This window comes from Aethalodelphis obliquidens, unplaced genomic scaffold, assembly GCF_003676395.1.
Source record: "Aethalodelphis obliquidens isolate GAN/ISIS:26980383/991018 unplaced genomic scaffold, ASM367639v1 scaffold113, whole genome shotgun sequence".
Classification (NCBI taxonomy): domain Eukaryota; kingdom Metazoa; phylum Chordata; class Mammalia; order Artiodactyla; family Delphinidae; genus Aethalodelphis; species Aethalodelphis obliquidens.
This window is the reverse complement of record NW_020838057.1, coordinates 1,604,172-1,625,460: the sequence shown is the minus strand read 5'-3', so window position 1 is coordinate 1,625,460 and position 21,289 is coordinate 1,604,172. Positions and strand designations below refer to the sequence as shown.

At 46.1% G+C, this 21,289-nt stretch overlaps 2 pseudogenes; one reads left to right on the top strand and one right to left on the bottom strand.

Annotated features, from left to right (window-relative positions):
- Positions 1-4,741: 4,741 nt before the first annotated feature.
- Positions 4,742-12,837, bottom strand: LOC113615256 (zinc finger protein 548-like; annotated as a pseudogene).
- Positions 12,838-12,971: 134 nt separating this feature from the next.
- Positions 12,972-19,912, top strand: LOC113615268 (zinc finger protein 17-like; annotated as a pseudogene).
- Positions 19,913-21,289: the final 1,377 nt, after the last annotated feature.

Below are 21,289 nucleotides of genomic sequence, written 5' to 3'. Positions count from 1 at the left end.
TTCAATATTGAATGAACAATTGTATATCATTCAGAGACCTCAAAGAGGACTTTTACCACATTTAATAAATAACCACTCTTAAGAAAATTCATCACAAAAATTCTTTTTCTTTTTTTTGCGGTACGCGGGCCTCTCCCTGTTGTGGCCTCTCCCGCTGCGGAGCACAGGCTCTGGACGCGCAGGCCCAGTGGCCATGGCTCACGGGCCCAGCCGCTCCGCGGCATGTGGGATCTTTCTGGACCGGGGCACGAACCCGTGTCCTCTGCATTGGCAGGCGGACTCTCAACCACTGTGCCACCAAGGAAGCCCCATCACAAAATTTATATTTGCATTTTGCATTTTTATATTCAGTAAATATAAAAAATAGATAATAGCAATTTCAGCAAGAATAGAAAACATTGCCTTTGAAATCTCACGTGTGTCAATTTGTCTGTTACAAGTCCAAACTCATAACTGCTAACAGGTTGAACCGTTGAAAGGTTTTCAAACTTGTGAACTAACAGTGAATTGAACTTGGTATCTGATACAAAAAAAAAAAAAAAAAAAAAGGAGGGGGAACATTCTGTTTGCCTGCCTGCTCTAATTGTCAGGCAGTCACCTCAAAAAAAGCCAGAGCGGTTCTCATAGGAGCTTTTGGGAAGTCTGGCATTCAGGAATTGGCAGACTTTCAGAAATGGGCATGTTTAATGATTGATGGACTTCCAGGTGTGTTACTTTGCTCACTACTGTTGACTAGGACTTTCAGAAGCAAGGTTGCTATAGTGAGGCACTTACTGATTGGTTGTTACCTAGGGGCTGGGGCTGTCACTGATTGGCTGTCTTTCAGGACTGGGGCCTGAACACTGATAGGCTGAATTCTAGAAGGTTGGGACTATCAATTATTTGCGAATTTTCAGAAGCTTCAGTTTACTGGGGTGAGGCTGTTGCTGACTGGCTGGCTTTCACAGGTTATCTGAAGTTATCTCTAAAAAACCATGTTTTCTTGTTCAACATTTTGGAATTGGGCTAAAGAACAGTCTTTGCTTTCCTGTTATGAAAAATAAACACTTTAATTATTAGTCCCCTCTTTTGTTCTTCCTTAGCCAGACCCTAAGGAGAGACCAGAAGGCATTGTCCAGAAGGTTATTTCTGGGGCTATGTTTATGAGCTAATGTTGCCACTAAGTGATTTAACTGCCAATTACAGTGAGAGAAAAATAGCTCTAACTGCTGAGTTTTTGTAATATATTGTAAAAAGCTAAATACAGGATATTTAGGGCATTCTGACAGTATCAATACAGGATACAGGATGTGTGCTCTATATGCAGAACAGCTGGTAGTCCTATTCCTGATGTCTGTCATGCACCTACTCTTGGACCTGAATCCTTGTTAGTGCTCATTGAACAGTTGTATATCAGTAAATACACAACAGCACAACTTCTTTATTCATTTTTACCTCTCTGGCAACTCTTTTTAAATATTGTCTTTACCTCTCCCTCCAAGTTGTTAATGCATCATGTTTTCAAGTATTTTAAAAAAAAAATCACATTTTGGAACCAAACTCTGAGTGTGGCTAAGGTTTCAGCAAGCCTTGAAATCTCAGCTTCATTCTCTGACTTCTCAGACTCAGTGACTCTTTTTCAGACTTCATTGATTTCTTACCTTTTTTTCCTCCACTCTCACAGATAAATTTCTCTAGAACCATTTCTGCCACTTTCCTTGAAAACCTATAAAATTATTATTAATAACATTTAGTAATATCCATTTAACAACTGTTTTCCCAGAGATAATCTCAACTCCCTGTGTATACTGTTGCTGCAATTACAGTTGAAATGACAAACCATTTTCCAGCAAGGAAATGAGATCACAGAATCCCAAACCTTTATGTCACGAATAAGATGGCCCCTTTGCACACGTGGTCAAATTCTCAGGAGAGAAATATTCTGTCCTGGCAGAAGATGGCATGTGATAAGTCCCTGTTCTTTTAGAGAGGTTTCACATTTCTTAAAAGAAATGGAGTAACCTCAGAGTTAATTAATTAATTTATTTAGGCCCTGCTGTGCAGCATTCAAGATCTTAGTTCCCCGACCAGCGATCGAACCCATGCCCCCTGCATTGGGAGCGCGGAATCTTAACGACTGGACTGCCAGGGAAGTCCCAAAATGGTGTATATCTCAGACATGAAGTAATATTATCTTAAATAGCAATGTTGTTGAAACACCATCACTGACTATTCAGGCAGGAAGGATGTTTTCTGTGGGAATCAGGTGCACATCGTCACCCTTTCTGGTGCCTCCAGACATCCCTTCTCCAAGTTCACCATCCTAAGCCCTGTCTGGGGGCTTTTTATATTGTGCTTGAGCGAAGCTACTGAAACTCATGAAAAGCGGGAGTGTACGTGTTTTTGACAAGCAGCAAGATAGCCGACAGCTATGAGAGGACGACAAGTAACATTATGGTATGGTGGATCCCTTTCTATGTGCAGTCTTTGGAAATTTGCTGCGATTCATGCAGTCCGAAATAATATGTCTCTAAACATTTCTGTGACTTGCCGTAGACTACACTCCAAGGAAATCTGGGTATAACGCCTTAAAGAGGCAGAGAAGCCCTGCCGGGTTTACAGCCTAAGAACCGCATTTCCCAGAGCCTTTCGTGCCCTCGCTCGGCCTTTAGCCACAATCTGGAACAACCAACATTGAGAAAGCACAGGTTCACACCCATAGTGGAAACTACTCTACCCACAAGGCTGTGCAGCGGCGACCGCCCACCGGAGAGACTTCTGGGTAATGTAGTTTCCGCTGCTAACACCACCTACTATCTCTCACAGAATGAGTTACTTCCTACCTGGCCTATTAAAAGCCAAGAGGCACCCTCAGGGACACTGGGAAAAGGAGTTCCCTGCTCCAACCATGGGACAGGCCTTGCTTACTCTTAAATCGCACCCAGATTTGGAGAGCAGTCTTGGAAAAGCCCACAAAGATTAGGTACCTGTAATTTCAGACTCTATGAACTACAGCAAGTTCCCAAATCTACACACTGAAACAGACACACTATATCATGACATTCTATGTCCACACATAGTTGTCAGCTGTCTTGTTGACTGTCAAATAGACTGAAATTTTAGAGGCTGTTTCATGATATTGAATATGCAAGAAAAGACCCCAGACAGGGCATGAGGAAGAATTGGAGACAGGTAACTTTCCTGCCTTGATAATCAGTGATCGCGTTCCAACCTAGCAAACAACACTTTTATTGAAATCATATTTATTACTAAGATTTCTTTCAAAATCTGAAGCCTAGCTCTAAAGGACAGCGAATTATCACATGCCATCTCCTGCCAAGATACATCACTGAACATTTAAAGATGGTAGATAAATTTTATGTGTATTTTACCACAACCACAACAAAATGATTAATGATTTAAAAATGCGCTAAGAACTTTTATGACACAAAGACATAGCTGAAAGACACTACAAGAAAAAAGAAGTCAAATAAGAAAAATCTAGAAAGATGTGTCGGTGGAAGCTTGTTTACGAGGCACATGGTTCAAAATTTTTAAAGATATTAATTTCCTATGAAATTGAATTTAAATTTACTTAAACTTCACTTTCCCACTTTAAACAACTTTTTCTCAAAGTGCCTGTCAGAACACACAGCTTTACTACATAACAGAGGCTTGTTTATTCTTATATGATGCCATGCTTTTGTGCACACAAAAGGGATAACACTAAATATATATTTATACACTTAGTGAAAGCAGCCATAAAAGAGTAACTATAGGATTCCATTTATATAAAATTCTAGAAAATAAAAACTATATTGGGAATTCCCTGGAGAACCAGGGGTTAGGACTCCACACTTTCCCTGCTGAGGGCCTGGGTTCAATCCCTGGTCAGGGAACAAGATCCCGCAAGATGTGTGGCACAGCCAAAAAAAAAAGAAAAAAGAAAAAAAACTATAATGTCTCCCTAGAGATGGCAGGTTGGCTAGGGCTGACAGAATACAAAGGGGCCAATGGAAACTCTACGACAGACATGTTTATTATCGTGACTTTGGTGATGGTCCCATTATGCACACATGTGAAAATACATCTTACATTTTTAATAAATGCCGTTTATTGTATGTCAGTACAACAATAAAGGGGTTAAGAAAATCTAAATCTCTTCGTCTACAAAAATCATATCTGGCAAGGTAGTATTGACTCCATCAGCACCCTTCCCCATGTCTTGGGTGGGTCAATTCAGATTCCTTCTCAAAACAGAAGGAAATGCTGACAAATGCTTCAACATGGGGAAGTTATGCTAAGCTAAATAAGCCAGTTACAAAGAGATGAAAAATGTATGATTACACTTATATAAATTATCCAGAGTAATCAAATTCATAGAGACAGGTCCAATAGAGAGGGCATAGGAAGAGATGTTGTTTAATGGGTATAGAGTTTCATTTTTGCAAGATGAAAAGAATTCTGGAGATTAGTTGCACAAATACTTGCATTTGTAAACACACTAAACTGTACAATTAAAAAGGTAGAGGGTAGGGCTTCCCTGGTGGCGCAGTGGTTGAGAGTCTGCCTGCTGATGCAGGGGACACGGGTTCGTGCCCTGGTCCGGGAAGATCCCACATGCTGCGGAGTGGCTGGGCCCGTGAGCCATGGCTGCTGAGCCTGCACGTCCGGAGCCTGTGCTCCGCAACGGGAGAGGCCACAACAGTGAGAGGCCCGTGTACCGCAAAAACAAAAACAAAAAAAAAAAAAACGTAGAGGGTAAACTTTGTTACATGTATTTTGCCACAATCAAAAATGTAAAATGTAAAAAAAAAAAATACTGTATTAGGATACTATTAAGGATAGATTACAGCAGATATTTTGCTGAAGTCTTTCCCCATTTGCAACACTCCCCCTGTTGTGAAATTTTTGGTGAATGAGGTAGAAATTTTGGCTGAACATATGCCCATATTCACTGTACTTACAAGGTCTTTCTGCATTGTGAAATCTGTGATGTGCAATGGGCCTGACGTTTCACCTAAAGACTTATCCACATTCACTGCACTCAGAAGGCCTTCCTCCAATGTGAACTCTTGACACCTAATGAGTGGGGAGCTGTACCAATTTCCCATATTTTCTGTACTCATAAGGCCCATTCCAACATCAACTCATAAGGTGTTCCTCCAGTGTAAGGAGTTTGGAGTAGTACCTAAAGAATTTACCATATTCTCTGAACTCATAAGTTTTTGACCACTGTGAATTCTCTGCTGAATGAGGTTGGAGTTGTATCTAAAGAGTTTGCCACATTAAGGGCACTCATATCGTTTTCACTGTGGATTTTCTGGTGATGTATGAGGTAGGACTTCCTAATGAAGGCCTTCTGACATTTTCTGCACTCATAAGGCCTTTCTCCAGTATGGGTTTTCTGATGCTGAAGAAGTACATTCTTATGGCTAAAGGCTTTCCCACATTCGCTGCACTCATAAGGCCTCTCTCCACTGTGAACTGTCTTATGTCTAATGAGTCTACAGTGGTACCTGAAGCCTTTCCCACATTCACTGCACTCGTAAGACCTTTCTCCAGTGTGATTTTGCCAATGTTTAATAAACTTGGACTTGTAGTTAAAGAATTCCCCACATTCACTGCACTCATAAGGCCTTTCTACAGTATGAATTCTTTGATGTCTAGTGAGTGTGGAGGTGTACCTAAAGAATTTCCCACATTCACTGTACCCATAAGGCCTTTCTCCACTGTAGACTCTCTGATGTTTAATGAATGCAGAGTTGTACCTAAAGAATTTTCCACATTCACTGCACTTATAAATAAAGCCTTTCTCCAGTGTGAACTCTCTGATGTTTAATGAGTGTGGAGTTATACTGAAAGAATTTCCCACATTCACTGCACTTATAAGGCCTTCCTGCAATGTGACCTCTCTGATGTCTAATGAATGTTGAGCTGTACATGAAAGATTTCCCACATTCACTGCACTCATATGGCCTTTATCCGGTGTGAATTCTCTCATGTCTTACCAGTCTGTAGTTATATCTAAAGAATTTTCCACATTCTCTGCACTCATAAGGGCTTTCTCCATTGTGAATTCTCTGATGTTTTATGAAGTTAGCATTGTACTTGAAGAATTCCCCACATTTGCTGCACTCATAAAGCCTTACTCCAGTGTGGATTTTCTGGTGCTCAACAAGCATCTTTTCTCAGCTGAAGGCTCTCCCACACTGAGTACACCTGTAATCACTCTGTCCCCTACCAAAGGCCTCCCTGCACTCAGTGTCCCTGTGTGGCTTCCCCACACTGTGAGGGGCCGGCTGCTGCAGAAGGCCTGCGCTGCCTGAGAAGTCCTTTCTGTCTCTGTTGCATGTCAAGGTCCTCTCTGCCATGTGAACGCTGCTGTTGGTCAGAAATGAAGGCTGCCCCTCACCCCTTCTGGAAAGTTTGTCTCTAATCTGCTCCTTCTGGTGTGGAAAAGGTTTGCCCCACCAAAGTATAGTCTGGGATCAGAGAACATTCTGTCATGCTCAAGCAGCTGCAAGAAGTCTTTCAAGAGTGGGCCATATATCTCACAGGGCTGGGCCTTCCTGGAGGATGGATCTGGCTTTGGAGTCCTGACCGGTGACACTCCTACAGAAACATCTTGCTCAGAAGGTGTCTCCTCATCCTGGACTCCATGCCAACAACCTGTAAGCAGAGAAATGCTGGTGAAGTCCATGATGATTTTGGTAGGAGGGGCAGCCCCATCAGAAATGACACACCGAAGGCTAGAGCCAGAGAGAGGAATGTCTGCTGTGCAGAGATGGACCTGCATAGCTCCCATGACAGAGCCCTGACAATAGGTAAGGACTGAAGGAAAAGTTACTGTCTCAGTCTTATTTTGCTATGACAAAATACCACAGACTGGCTGGCTTATAAAGAACAGAAATTTATTTCTCACCCTTCTGGAGACTGGAACCCATAGATCAGTCTGCACTCTCCCGCGTCACAGACTTCTCATAGTGTCCTCACGTGGTGGAAGGAGCTAGGAAGCTCTGTGAGGTCCCTTTTATAAGAGCACAAATCTCATTCATGAGGGCTTTTCCCGCATGACCTAATCACCCCAAAGGCCCCATCTCCTAATACTGTCACCTTAGGCATGACGTTTTCAACATACAGAACGTGGTGGGGACACAAACATTCAGACCAGAGCAGGGAGGAGAAACAGGCCTCCAAGTCCACATGGCCATGGCTACTGGTGACAGGTGAGCACTGTGTCAAAGGTTGTACCCAGACCTAGAAATACTTGATACAAAAGAAATGCTAAAGTTCAAGGACTATTTAAGGATACATGCAGACCTCACAACATCTTACATATAGGTCAAATATTGAACACTGCAAAGGGAGCCATGAAACAACATGTGACAAGTCACATGTGAGAGTCACAAAAGTGTGGCTGGAGTGTGACAGAAGAAATAAAAATGAAAAGTAAGAAATGAGGTGTGGCACTGGTCCAAACATCAATCAATGGTGAACACAGGACAGGTTCCCAGCTCTGACATGTGACCTTTCCCAGGACCTCACACCAAGCCCAAGTACTTCTGAGTGTCTCCTGTCATTGATGTAGTGATGGCCACACTAGCAGATACCCCGAGTCCTCCCCATTGTTCCAGGTGAGCATTGATATAGCACCTGAAAGAGGCTAGTCCTACATGAAAGACAGAAAAAGAAGGGGCCAGCACACGTAGATAGAGATCCAACGCAGGGCTTCCAGCTTTCTAAAATTATAAGAACTTCACAGGGGAGACTAGTGACAATCAGTGGTTCCCCAAATTAGTAACTAGGTTGGTGCTAAAATTCCTGGCACAGGGGGCCCTAAGAAATGTCAGCAAGAGGAATGGGTTAAGCCTGGCACAACAAGAGTCCAAGCATCTAGACTGAGGACCCAACCAAGAACAGGCCAAGTCTGAAGGGGTCTCAGACAAAATCTAGATTTCTGACTCCTGAGCTCTATCTTGGAAGGACTCAGAGTAGAAGAGATGGGGCTCCCCGCAGAGAAAAATGACACTGTACACACAGTCCAGCCCCGGCACCAACAACACATATGCCAGGAAACCAGGAAAGGAAGCAGTATCCGTGGTCTCAGTGTGGGGAGTACAGAGCTGCCCCCTGGGAAAAGGGAAAGAACAGAGCACAGCTCAGGGAACTGGCTGAGCTTGTGGACCTTACCTAGGGAGGTCACAAGTGCAAAGTTCTCCATCATCACAGCATGGTACAAGTGTCTCTGAGCTTCATCAAGGAGGCCCCACTCCTCCTGGGAGAAATACACAGCCACGTCCTCAAAGACCACACGGTCCTGCCAAAATTGGAAGAGTTTGGTTCATGGACAGCTTCTTGTTTTAACTATATTTTTGTGGATTCTGTATTTATCTATTTGCCATCCATTAATTACAGGGCTAAACTAATGCCCAAATTTGTTTACATCTCCCTTGCAATCCAGAGCCCATACTCTCAACCAACTCCTTAACTAACTCTCACGAACCAGGTCAGTATTTCCCCTGCCCTAAAGCAGCCCAGGGCCAGGTAACAGACAGCTGGGGACAGTTCCCATACCCCAGGTACACAGAATTATACAAACTAGTCACCCATAAACTTTTCATCCAATCCTCTCTGCATTTCCCTCAAAAGTCTAATAAAGGCTCTGACCTTTGGTGTCCCTTAGCTTGTGCTCATGCCTCCTGACCGAATCTGGTGCTTCTAGAGGTAGTTCTGTTACATAGTGTACCTCCTCCTCTTGGGAAATATAAGTAATAAAACTGTCTTTTAATGTCCTTGGCCTCTCTGTATCACGACTCACTCGTCTCCACTAGTTAAAATCCTGTGGGTGCAATCACTGATGCACTTCCCTTTCCAGGACCTTCAGCCCTCCCCCTACACATCCATCCCTGCTCATCCTCCTCCCACACGTCCCACCATGGAATATATACCAGGTCCCAGTGGCACCAGTGCCTGCTCTCTCCTTATTACCATTGATCACTGTGTCCGGCACACAGCATAAAACACATGGGGGAGGGAGCAGAAAACCACCACCTAAGGTGTGGAACTGCATGCATGGCCCTACCCCTCTCCTGCCACACAGTTTCCCTGGGGTTCCCCAGGTGTTGACCCTCAGACACATTCAGACTCGTCCCTGTCCTCAAGCGCCCAGTGCCAGGGCCCAGGGCCAACCATTCACACTCCTCCTTACCTGCATCTCACTCGTTGGACTGCACCTTCCTCATGACTCTAACCCTTCCACAGTGACAGTTCCACAGACAGCCCCAGCCCACACCATAGGCACTTCCTTCACCTCCTTATAGGGCACTCTGCACATGGAATCCAGGCAGTGAATGGAAATGCATCCAGCATTCATCTCAGCCCAGTCCTGTCCCTGAACACCAAAGTCCCCTGGGGCCAGGGCCTGCCCCAAGCCCTTCTTAGAAGGTCTCACCACCTGGCCCTGTTTCTTCCTTCCTCCCCAGCCACCCTTTTTATGTGAGACCTCATGTCCCCTTAGCCCTCTCCCTCTTCCGTGTTGCACAAACTGTCCCATAAGCAGTCAGCACCTTCTCTCCTCACATGAAGCCCAGGTACACCAACCTCCCCACCCACACTGTGACTGCACCCTAAGTCTAGCGACTCTCCTAGCTGATCCCATTTCCTCCCTCAACATCCATCTCATGTTCGCTCTGGCCTCAGAAGACTCTCACACCTACATCCCGCTGTCATGCACAGACAAGGACACTCTGCTCCCTCATCTGTCTTTGTGATGCACATCACCACCAGCCAGGTACCCAACCCACAGACTTAGTCCTGAGGCCCTTCATTCTCACTCCTTGTCCTCTAATGGCATCACCACCATAAACTAGAAATGATGCCGCCTAAATCTTACCTTTGGCTTCGTCGTAGTCCACACACGGGCCACTATGTTGTGGCTGTCTCCATCCTGAATCCGTCCTCTGAACTCCAGCCCTCTGTGTAAAAGTGCCCACTCAACACCTCCCCTTGGGAGTCTCTGGAACATTTGTGACGTGGACAAAAACGGACTCTCCTTATTCCACCTGCAAATTCCTCCTAAAGCTGACTTCGCCCATTTTAGTTGATGAGGCATCCATCCTTCCTAACAAGCCCAGAAACCTGAAGTCATCCCCAATTCTTCCTATCAGCCCACTTTCTTGAGTCCCTCACTCTCCATTACATAAAACATGGGCAGCTCTAGTTCAAAATACATCCAGAAACCAACCAATCCTCTATCTCAACAACTAGCATTCTTGTGTAACACCACCAACACTCATCTGGATTGCTGCAGGAAATCCCCCCTCCAAATATTCCTGCCTTCACTCATCCGTACCCCCAGCCCCATCTTTCTTCCAATTTGCAGCCAGAGGAAGCCTGTTAGGCTAGGTCATAGCACCTTTCTCCTCTGATTCAAACTTTCCTTACCACCCACCTTCCTCAGTAGAGGCTCAGGACTTCAGGCTATCATTAAAGGCCTCATACCTGTGTAATTCTCACTCAGCTCCCCATTTCCACTAGATATAACAGAGACATGCAGTTCCCTGACCTTCCCAGCTAAGTCTCACATGCAACTGTCTGAATATTCTGCATCCTGTAGTCAGGACTCTCTGCCACACCTTACCCCATCAGTTGTCAGAAATGGAACTGTTCCATGTAACCTGGTACTAAATATAGGATCCTGGGCCTGGTGAAAGCACATGATCTATAGATGCGAGAGAGGGAGAATGGATAGAAGTCTTGGGAGCTACCATTCCCTGAGGGCATATATATCAGAGTGAAAAAAACATCAGGGTGATAATTGGGATGGGTGAAAGGTAGGACCCCTCCACTCACCTGTACAGGGTCCATAACCATTTCTGCCACTGCCGTGGGACCCTGAGGAAGAAGGAAGCCTTGAGAAATGGGTAGCATTGTAGGACCCTACAGCTGAGCTGGACCACTACCCCAGCCTTGCCCTGCCCTGGTATAACAGGATCTCAGCCTGACAGTCTATGGTCAGTTCTTCAGAAAACAGTACTGCCTCTTACTAGCTCAGTGACACTGGAGAAGGACTAAGCCTCCCTGAGCCTCAGGGAAAAGAAAATGTTTATGAAGATAAGAATGCTTCCAAACTCATAGGGATCTAATGTAAGGAGGACATACCATGTATCAGCTATGATTGTACATAGGATCAATAGTTTTGTACATATTTTCAGTGCAAGTGAAGCAGCAGAGTTTTGAAACTTAGGGTCTTCATTTTTACTGCTTTTTAAGATTTCAGAGGATGTCATATATAGAACTTTGCATTGTAAGCAAATACCTAGAGGTAAATCAATGCCAAGCCATTTAAAAAGTGTTTGCATAAATTTAACTGAGTGAACAGGTCATTTCTAATTGCCTGTATGTATTTAGAGGAATGTTGATTAATTAGTGTTTAAATTAGTTTTCATACATTCTTAAGTTAATGAGTCATGGGGAGGGGCTGGGCAGGCAGGTCAGCTATTAGTCCATTCAGCACCAGGCCTATCACTAAATAATCCTCAAAACAGAGCTTGTTGGGGACCCTTGACCGAAGCAGTTGATCATCCCTCTTGCCTTGAGAGGTGGAGGTGAGTTGGCAGTGCCCTTGTCTGGGACACACTGGCTGCATTAGCCTGGCTGAGTGGCCCTGAGGGTTGGCAGAGCCTGCAAGTGGAGAATCCGCACCAGCACACACTTCAGGCTCTACAGAAGTAAAGCTCCTTACTCCATCCAGGCCTCCCTTTCTACAGACATATCCCAGAATCCCTCCTATGTCAGGTCTGCTCTTTTCTGGAGGGAGCATCAGGGATGCCAGCACCAGCCCTCATGCCCTGCCCTCCAACTCTCAGCCCTCCCCTCCCTCACCACAGGGCCCATCTCAAGTAACACTCTTAAGACTCCCTCCTCAATCTGATCCCCAGGCCATGCCCTGGTCCAATCCACACCCTCCATGCCTTTGATATTTCCAACCCTGTCCCCTTCCTCTGCTTTCAGACTATATGTTCACCTCCACATATGGTATCTCCATTTGGTGACATCTCCATCTTGATACATGTCAGGATCAACATGTCCAAATACAACTCATGATCTTCCCCCTGAACCTGCTCCTCGCGCTGACTTACTCATCTCCCCACTATCAGATGTTCAGGCAAAAAACTTGGATGGTACTTCATTCTCTACTTTTGCTTACAACCGTATTTTATGCAGCAGGAAATCCCGTTTCCTCCAAGTTTGAGATTTTTCCAGAATCTCATTCCATCTCCCAATGTCGCACTACCTTCCTGGCCCAGCCCCTGCCATAATTCTCCTGGGGTCTATCGCGGTGGTCTCCTCAGCAGTCTCCCTGCCTCCATTCTCATCCCGTTCTCCCAATTTTTAACTTCTAACTCTGGATACGGTTCTCCCATCCCCATTCCCTTCACAACCTTCCATGGATTCCACCTGCTCAGGTTGCCGTTTCAGGTGAGACAACTCCTCCCCCTCTGTCCACGACACAAGAGACTCCAGGTGTCCCCAAAGCTGCCGACTCCGTGGCACCTGCAAACCGTGCACCGGGGACCCCCCGAGGGAACTCTCTCCCTCACCCCAGTCCACGGGCTGAAAGGGGACCCCTCCCAAGGCCGCCTTCTGTTCTGGGCGCTGGGGCTGACCGGCAGGGAATTGAACGGGCGCACCACCGGGTGGGGCCCTGGGAGACACATCACCCACCTGAGCTGGGCTCATCCCTAAGCCTCTCCACCTGCTTTTTCGCTCGGTCACCTCCATGCCCGCCAAGGGGCGTTTAAGCCCGGAACTCCTAAACGTCCAGAGAGACCCCCAAAGACAGGAAGGAACTCCGGAAGTCCCGCCCCAGATGATGCGCACGCAACCATCAGTCCCTCCTCTAAGCTTTCATTGGCCCAGTTACCGCCGCCGCCGCCGGTCACCGAGCTAATGAAGGCTCAGCAGACGAACGTTTTCCTCTGCATGCATTCGGGGGCGGGACTTCCATAGGCTTCATGTGGGGTCCGGTTTCCGTGTTTTTTCACCTTTTTCAGGGCAGTGAGTCCTGAGTCGGGACCGAAGAGAATGGAACAGGCGAGGAGAGGCGTTGGCCCCGGTGCCCAGAGGCGGCTGTGAGGCCCCCCCGAGCCCGTAGTTGACGGCAGTGCCCTCGTTCCCGCCCCGCCCGCCGCCTCTTCCGGCTCCGTTCTTCCCACCGACCGGTGACCCCGGTGACCGAGGCTGCGCCGATGAGGCCCGCTCAGGTGGGTGCTGCGTCTCCCGGGCCCCCACCCGGCCCGACTGCCGCCTCCGAGTCCTAAATACGGACGGTGGGGCGCCCGCTCGGTTCCCTGACAGTCAGCCCCAGAGTCCAGAACAGAGGGCGGCCTTGGGAGGGGGTCCCCTTTCAGCCCGTGGACTGGGGTGAGGGAGAGAGTTCCCTCGGGGGGCCCCCTGTGCACGGCTTGCAGGTGCTACGGAGTCGGCAGCATTGGGGAAACCTGGGGTCGCTTTTGTCGTGGACAGAGGGGGAGGAGTTACCTCACCTGAAACGGCAACCTGAGCAGGTGCAATCCGTGGAACGTTGTGAAGGGATTGGGGATGGGAGAACCGTGTTCAGAGTTAGAAGTTAAAAATTGGGAGAATAGGATGCGAATGGAGGCAGGGAGACTGCTGAGGAGACCACCGCGATAGACCCCAGGAGAATTATGGCGGGCTGGCCCAGGAAGGTAGCGCGACATGGGAGATGGGATGAGATTCTGCATAGATTTCATTAATAGAGCCTACAGGACTTTCTGATGTGCCACGTATAGCTGTGAGCAGAAGTAGGGAGTGAAGAACCATCTCAAGGTTTTTTTTTGTTTTTGTTTTGTTTTTGCGTTTTTGGCAGGAAGCAACCACAAGGATCAGGTTTCAGAAGATAATGAGTTAAATTGTGGATGTGTGACCCTAAGATACCTCAAGGTGGAGACGGCACATAGGTATGTGGACATGAAGGTCTGGATGCGGGGGAAGAGGGCTGGACTGAAGCCGTCAAACGAGTGGAGGGTGGGGACTGAACCAGGGCATGGCCTGGGGATCAGATTGAGGAGAGAGATTTTTTTTTTTTAAGAAGATGTTGGGGGTAGGAGTTTATTAATTAATTAATTTATTTTTTCTGTGTTGGGTCTTCGTTTCTGTGCGAGGGCTTTCTCTAGTTGTGGCAAGCGGGGGCCACTCTTCATCGCGGTGCTCGGGCCTCTCACTATCGTGGCCTCTCTTGTTGCAGATCACAGGCTTCAGTCGCACAGGCTCAGTAGTTGTGGCTCACGGGCCTAGTTGCTCCACGGCATGTGGGATCCTCCCAGACCAGGGCTCGAACCCGTGTCCCCTGCATTAGCAGGCGGTTTCTCAACCACTGCGCCACCAGGGAAGCCCGAGGAGGGAGATTTTTAAGGTTGTTATTTCTGATGGGCCCTGTAGTGAGTGTCAGGAGAGCTGAGACTTTGAGTTTGGGGCATTAGGGGGTTCATCGTCCCTGATGTTCTCTCCATAGAGGAGCATATCTGGCATAGGAGTTACTCTGGCCTGTGTCTGTAGAAAAGGATACCTGGATGTGATGAATTGCCGGCCTGGATGGAGATGAAGCTGTAAGGTCATGTAGAATGAGCCCTGCAGGTCAGCTCTTCTCCTAGAGGAGAATCCCTATGGAACAAAGAAATAGCCAGGTTTGTGGAGCAGATTGGTTCCAGACAAGCACACTTCTGACACACCTCTTCCACCACTCAGAGCAAGAGGAATGAGAGCTCTATAGTCAAGGGACTCCTGCAGTGCACTTGAGCGGATCCTTTGCAAACAGGAAACAGTCTTGTTTTCAAAAAGGAAAAGTACCTGACCTTCCTGTTCAGACTCTCCTTACAGCTCATTAAATTTAAAATGTATGAAACATACTTACTGATCAAAACATTTGTTAACCAGTATCCTTCTAAATATGTACACGTAGAGGGGCAGTTAGAAATGATGACATTCAATAGATTAAACATAGGAACACTTTATAAAAAATTGCTTGAAATTTAATTTACCTGTAGTATTGGTAATACTTTAGGTGTTAGCAAATTTAGTGGAATGTTATATATCTCATTTTCTGAAAACCTTAAAAAGCAGAAACAGGAGGGGTGGGATGAGTTGGGAGATTGGGATTGACATATATATACTCTATGTATAAAGTAGATAACTGATGAGAACCTACTGTATAGCACAGGGAGCTCTACTCAATGCTCTGTGTGACCTAAACGGGAAGGAAATCTAAAAAAGAGAGGATATATGTATACGTATAACTGATTCACTTTGCTGTACAGCAGAAACTAACACAACACTGTAAAGCAAATATACTCCAATAAAACTACTTTTTTTTAAAAAAGCAGAAACAATGCAAACCCACATTTTGAAAACCCAGTCCCTTCATTTGAACTGAAAACATGAAAAATTGTGAATCTTATGTATAGTTACAGCTGATAGGTAGTGTGTCCTCTTATGTTTAATACTACTGTCAGCCTTATGAGGTAGAAACCATTGTTATCCCTATTTTACAGTAAAGGAATTGAGGCTCAGGGAGGTTCAGTCATTAAAGAAGAGTCACACAGCTGATAATAGTGACACTGAGGTCAGAGAAACAGCATAGACCATCAGGCTGAGACCATTTTGCTCCAGGGCAGGCCAGAGGTGATAGTCTAGCCCAGCCTGTAGAATCCTAACGTGGTTGCCCATTTCTCATGGCCTCCCTCTTCCCACAGGTTCCCATGGCATTTGCAGAAATGCTTATGGACCTGTACAGGTGAATGGAGGATGTGCCAGACCTTCATCCACCCCAGTTATCACCCTGATGGTTCTGCCACTCTCATATAAAGAATGCTGGTGGCCTGAGATTGTTCACCCATCCTCCCTTTCTTGGGTCTGAAGTCCCTGTGGTTTCACCAAGGCCTAAGGTCTTGAACTCAGTCCCAGATTATATGGAGCTCTTCCCATTTCCAACAACTGATGGAGAAAGATGTAGAAGGATGTCGTGGGCACAGGATCCAGAATGTCCAGACGACTGGAGGTGAGACTGAGCTGAAATATTCAGGGAACTGCAAGTCTGTTACATGTGATAGGATTATGGTTGCGGGGAGTGAGTGGAGGGTAGGGGCACACAGTTATCAGGTCTCAATTACAGCCTGAGGTTTTCGGCCTCTAATCCGAGGGAAGTAGGAGCTAGGGAAGGTTTGAAGTAGAGGAGCCAGGTATTTGACCCAGGTTGTAACTGGCTATGTGAGAGTGAAGGTAGAGGTAGAGTGACATGGGGGAAGTGACTGTGGTGGACGTTGGTTGTCGCTGGACAAGAGTCACTGCCGTGGAGGTAGCGAAGTGGTTGCCTTCTGTTTGTTTTCTGAACAGACCTGCCCACATTGAGTGATGTGGAGAGCGTGGGACTGGGAGATGAGATGGAAGGGCAAGTCAGAGGTGACCCCAAGTTTCTAGCTTTCTCTGGAAAGATGTGTTCTGGACACAGTGATCAGTAGAAATAAGGAGAGAGAGGCACTGGTGTCACTGGACCTTGTATCTCTTCCACATTTGGGAAGTGGGGGTGGAGGTTGAGGAGGGAATGGACTTGTTGGGGGAAAGAGTAAAGATCCTGGAGAAATGAGCTGCGCATTGATTGAACCATCCCCATTTTGGCAGGGACTTGTGGTTTTTACAGACGTGGTCATACATTTCTCTCAGGAGGAGTGGGGGCTCCTTGATGAGGCTCAGAGACACCTGTACCACCATGTGATGCTGGAGAACTTTGCACTTCTCTCATGACTAGGTAAGGCCCTCATAACCCTTCCCCCACCCCAGTGTCCTGGGCTGGGCTGTTTTTTCCAACCAAACCATGAGTAATCCTTCCTTCCTTGGTTTCCTAGCATATATGTGTGGGAGCCATTCCCAGGCTGTGTGCACCGTACTGCCTCTCCCCAAGCAGCCCCATCCCATGTTGCTCTGAAACCTTGTCTGTCCCTGGTCAAGTTACTCTGTTCAAATGCATGGAGGCCTTCCCCCTTCTTGCTGATGTTTTGGGGGACCTGCCTGTGGCAGAAATACATGCTTACTACTTGTAGAGACCACTGACTCTGCGAGATCCTCCTCTGTAGTTCTTGCGATTTTTGAATGGGGGCCGTCATGTATTGGCTCGCTCTGGGGGCATGCTGTCCACTCCCTTTTCCTGTGTTTCACCTGGGTTGGTCTGTGCCAGGTCCCATAGAAGTGCTCACCATGAGGCAGCGAGAGGGGCCTGAGTGTCTTGAAAGGATGGACATTACTCCATCAGTGCCAAAAAGAAGTGGCTCTGGAGCTTAGGAGCTGGGAGAGGGGGTGTTGTCAAAGCTGGCTTCAAATCACAGTGGAAGCCAGGCCACCACCACTGGGTGATGCCAGGGACAGTGGTCACACTTCATTTCTACATTTTCTTTCCTATTGTCATTTCTAATCTTCCAGTCCTCGGCTCCCCTGACTTTTGTAGTCTCCACCTCCTATTCCTTTGCCGTGCTGTCAACATTTGACCCACACTTAAGCTATTGTGACATTTGCACATATCTTTTTTATCTAAGTTACAAGTTCCTGTATTTTTTTAATTGAAGTATAATTGATTTACAATGTTGTGTTAATCTCTACTGTACAGCAAAGTGATTCAGTTATACATAGATATACATCCTTTTATTTTTTAATATTCTTTTCCATTATGGTTTATCACAGGATATTGAATATAGTCCCCTGTACTATACAGTAGTACCTTGTTGTTTATCCATCCTATGTATAGTAGCTTACATCTGTTAACCCCAACCTCTCACTCCATCCCTCCTCCAACACCCTCCCCTTGGCAACCACCAGTCTGTTTTCTATGTCTATGAGTCTGTTTCATAGATATGTTCATTTGTGTCATATTTTAGATTCCACATATAAGTGAAATCATATGGTATTTGTCTTTCTCTTTCTGACTTACTTCACTTAGTATGATAATCTATGGCTGCATCCATGTTGCTGCAAATGGTATTATTTCATTCTTTTTTATGGTTGAGCAGTATTCTATTGTATATATGTAGCACATCTTCTTTATATATTTGGCGATGGACATTTAGGTTGCTTCTATGTCCTGGCTATTGTGAATAGTGCTGCTGTGAACATATGGGTGCATTTATCTTTTTGAATTAGAGTTTTATCTGGATATATGCCCAGGAGTGGGATTGCAGGATCATATGGTACTTCTCTTTTTAGTTTTCTGAGGAAGCTCCATAGTATTTTCCAGTGACAGCACCAATTAACATTCCCACCAACAGTGTAGGAGGGTTCCCTTTTCTCCACACTCTCTCCAGCATTTGTTATTTGTAGAGTTTTTAATGAATGGCCATTCTATTTGCACATATCTTTAAACAGTCCTTGGATACCAACTACTGGGTCACAATCAGACATCTCTGGCTCTGGACACAGCCTTCTACCCAGTACTCACTTCTCACCAGCAGCCATGGCCTTGTGGAAAGCCATTTTCAGAGGAGTGAGCTGGGGACCCTTCTCCTCCCTGCACTGTACCCCTTCCTTGTGTCCTTGCCTACTGTCAGGGCTCTCCCATCATCTGAGCTTCCCAGGCACAGCTCTGCACAGCAGGCCTTCTCACTGGCTCTGGCCCCTGTTGCTTATCATCAGTCCTATGGATTTATTCGTAGGTGTGGGTGACACATATTTGTGGTGGGGCTGCTCCTCCCACCAGTGTCAATATGCTTCACCAGCATTTCTCTGGTTGCAGGTTGTTGGCATGGAGCCCAGGATGAGGAGCCAGCTTCAGAGCAAGGTGTTTCTATAGAAGTGTCACTGGCCAGGACGCCAAAGCCAGGTCCCTCCATCGGGAATGCCCAGCCCTGTGGGACATGCAGCTCACTCTTGAAAGACATTCTGTCCCTGGCTGAGCAGGGTGGAATGCACCCTGGGCAAGGACTATACACTTGTGAGGCAAAGCTTTGCCAGCACCAAAAACGTCACATTAGAGAGAAACTTTCCTGAAAGGACAAGGGGAGGCCTTCATTTGTGAAAAACTGTACTGTCCACATGACACAGAGGACCTTCACATGCAGGGAAGGTGGGAAGGACTTCCCAGCCAGCACAGGCCCTCTCCAGCACCAGCCTCTTCATGGTGTGGGAAAGCCACATGGGGACATTGCAGATGGAGAGGACTTTCAAAATGGGCAAAGTGCTTACAAGTGCACTCAGTGTGGGAAAGCCTTCAGCCATAACCATACACTTGTTGACCAAGAGAAGATCCACACTGGAGAATAGTTTTATGAGCATAGGGAATGTGGGAAGGCCTTTCTTAGAAAGTCCCACCACGAGCAGCATCAGAAAGTCCACACTGAGCCTGGGCTTTATGAGCACTCAGAATGTGGAGTATTCATTACAGAAATATCTGGCCTCAATGACTACCAGAGAATTCACACAAGGCCAAGGCCTTTTGAGTGCAGCCTTCTTTAGACCGTCCCAACTCGTTGGTCACCAGAAAATCCACACTGAAGAAAGAACTTACGGTGGTAGTGAGTGTGGAAAATTCTTTAGGAACTGTTCCACACTCATTAGACACCAGAGAGTTCACACTGGAGAAAGGCCTTTTGAGTGCACTGAATGCGGGAGAGCCTTCACCTGCAAACATAGGCTTGTTGAGTACCAGAAAATCCACAGTGGTGAAAAGACTTTTTCAGCCACAAAGACACAGTTGTTGAGCACCAGAAAATCCACACTGGAGAAAGGCCTTACAAGTGCAGCGAATGTGGGAAATTCCTTATGGACAGCTCTTCACTCATTATTCATTAGAAAGTTCACACTGGACAAAGACGTTATGAGTACAGCAAATGTGGAAAAAAATTTTTTTAAATTTATTTTAATTTATTTATTTTTGGCTGCGTTGGGTCTTTGTTGATGCACGCGGGCTTTCTCTAGTTGTGGGGAGCGGGGGCTACTCTTTGTTGTGGTGCACGGGCTTCTCATTATGGTGTCTTCTCTTGTCGTTGAGCATGGGCTCTAGGGCACGTGGGCTTCAATAGTTGCAGCGCATGGGCTCAGTAGTTGTGGCTCGTGGGCTCTAGAGCTCAGGCTCAGTAGTTGTGGCACACAGGCTTAGTTGCTTCACAGCATGTGGGATCTTCCTGGACCAGGGCTCGAACCCATGTCCCCTGCATTGGCAGGAGGATTCTTAACCACTGCGCCATGAGGGAAGCCCCAAATGTGGAAAATTCTTTAGGTACTGCTACACCCTTATTAGACATCAGAGAAATCATACTGGAGAAAGGCCTTATGAGTGCATCGATGTACGAAATCCTTTTGTTGCAGCTCTACACTCATTAGACATTGGACAAATCCCACCGGAGAAAGGCCTTATTAGTGCAGCTAATGTGGGAAATTTTTGTAGTAAAACTCCAGAGTCAGTACACACTAGCGAGTTCACGTTGATGTGAGGCATTATAAGAACAGCAAATAAGGGAACATCTTTACATACAGCTCTGGTCTTGTTAAACACTGTTGAATTTACACCAGAGAAATGCCTTCTGAGTGCAGTGAGTGCTGGAAAGTCTGTAGTCAAAACTTCCATTCATTTGGCTCCAAAAAGTTCACACCAGAGAAAGAACTTATGAAGGAAGCAAATGGGGAAAGGACTTCAGCCGAAAGTCTGCTCTGATTGGCACTGTGAAGTACATATTATGTACCTTTGGGTTTTTTTTTTTTTTCCTTCTTATTGTGTTAAAATACACACACATAAAACTTGCCATCTTTTAAGTATTTTAGCGTGCCGTTCAGTACCGTGAGGTACATTCACACTGTTGTGCAACCTAATCTCCAGAGCTCCTCTTGTTTTGCAAAAATGAAACCCTGTACTCATTAAATAACAACTCGTACTCCTCTCCTTCTCCAGCCCCTGGAAACCACTATTCTCTGTCTCCTTGAATTTGAGTGCCCCAGCTGCCTCATGTAAGAAGAATCATACAGTTTTTGTAGTTTTGTGAAGACTTCATTTACCAGAATCTCACATTTCACGTATCACGTGTTCTGTTTCAGAAGTCCTTTCCTTTTTAAGCCTGAGTTATACTCCATTGTATGCATATACACATCTTTATCCATTCATCTGGTGATGAAGACTTCCCTTGTTTCCATATTTTAGCTGTTGTAAAGAGTGCAGCTGTGAGAACGACTGCACAAATATCTCCTTGAGATCCTGTTTTCAGTTATTTTCAGTGTATAGCCAGAAGTGGAATTCCTGGATCATATGGTCAAT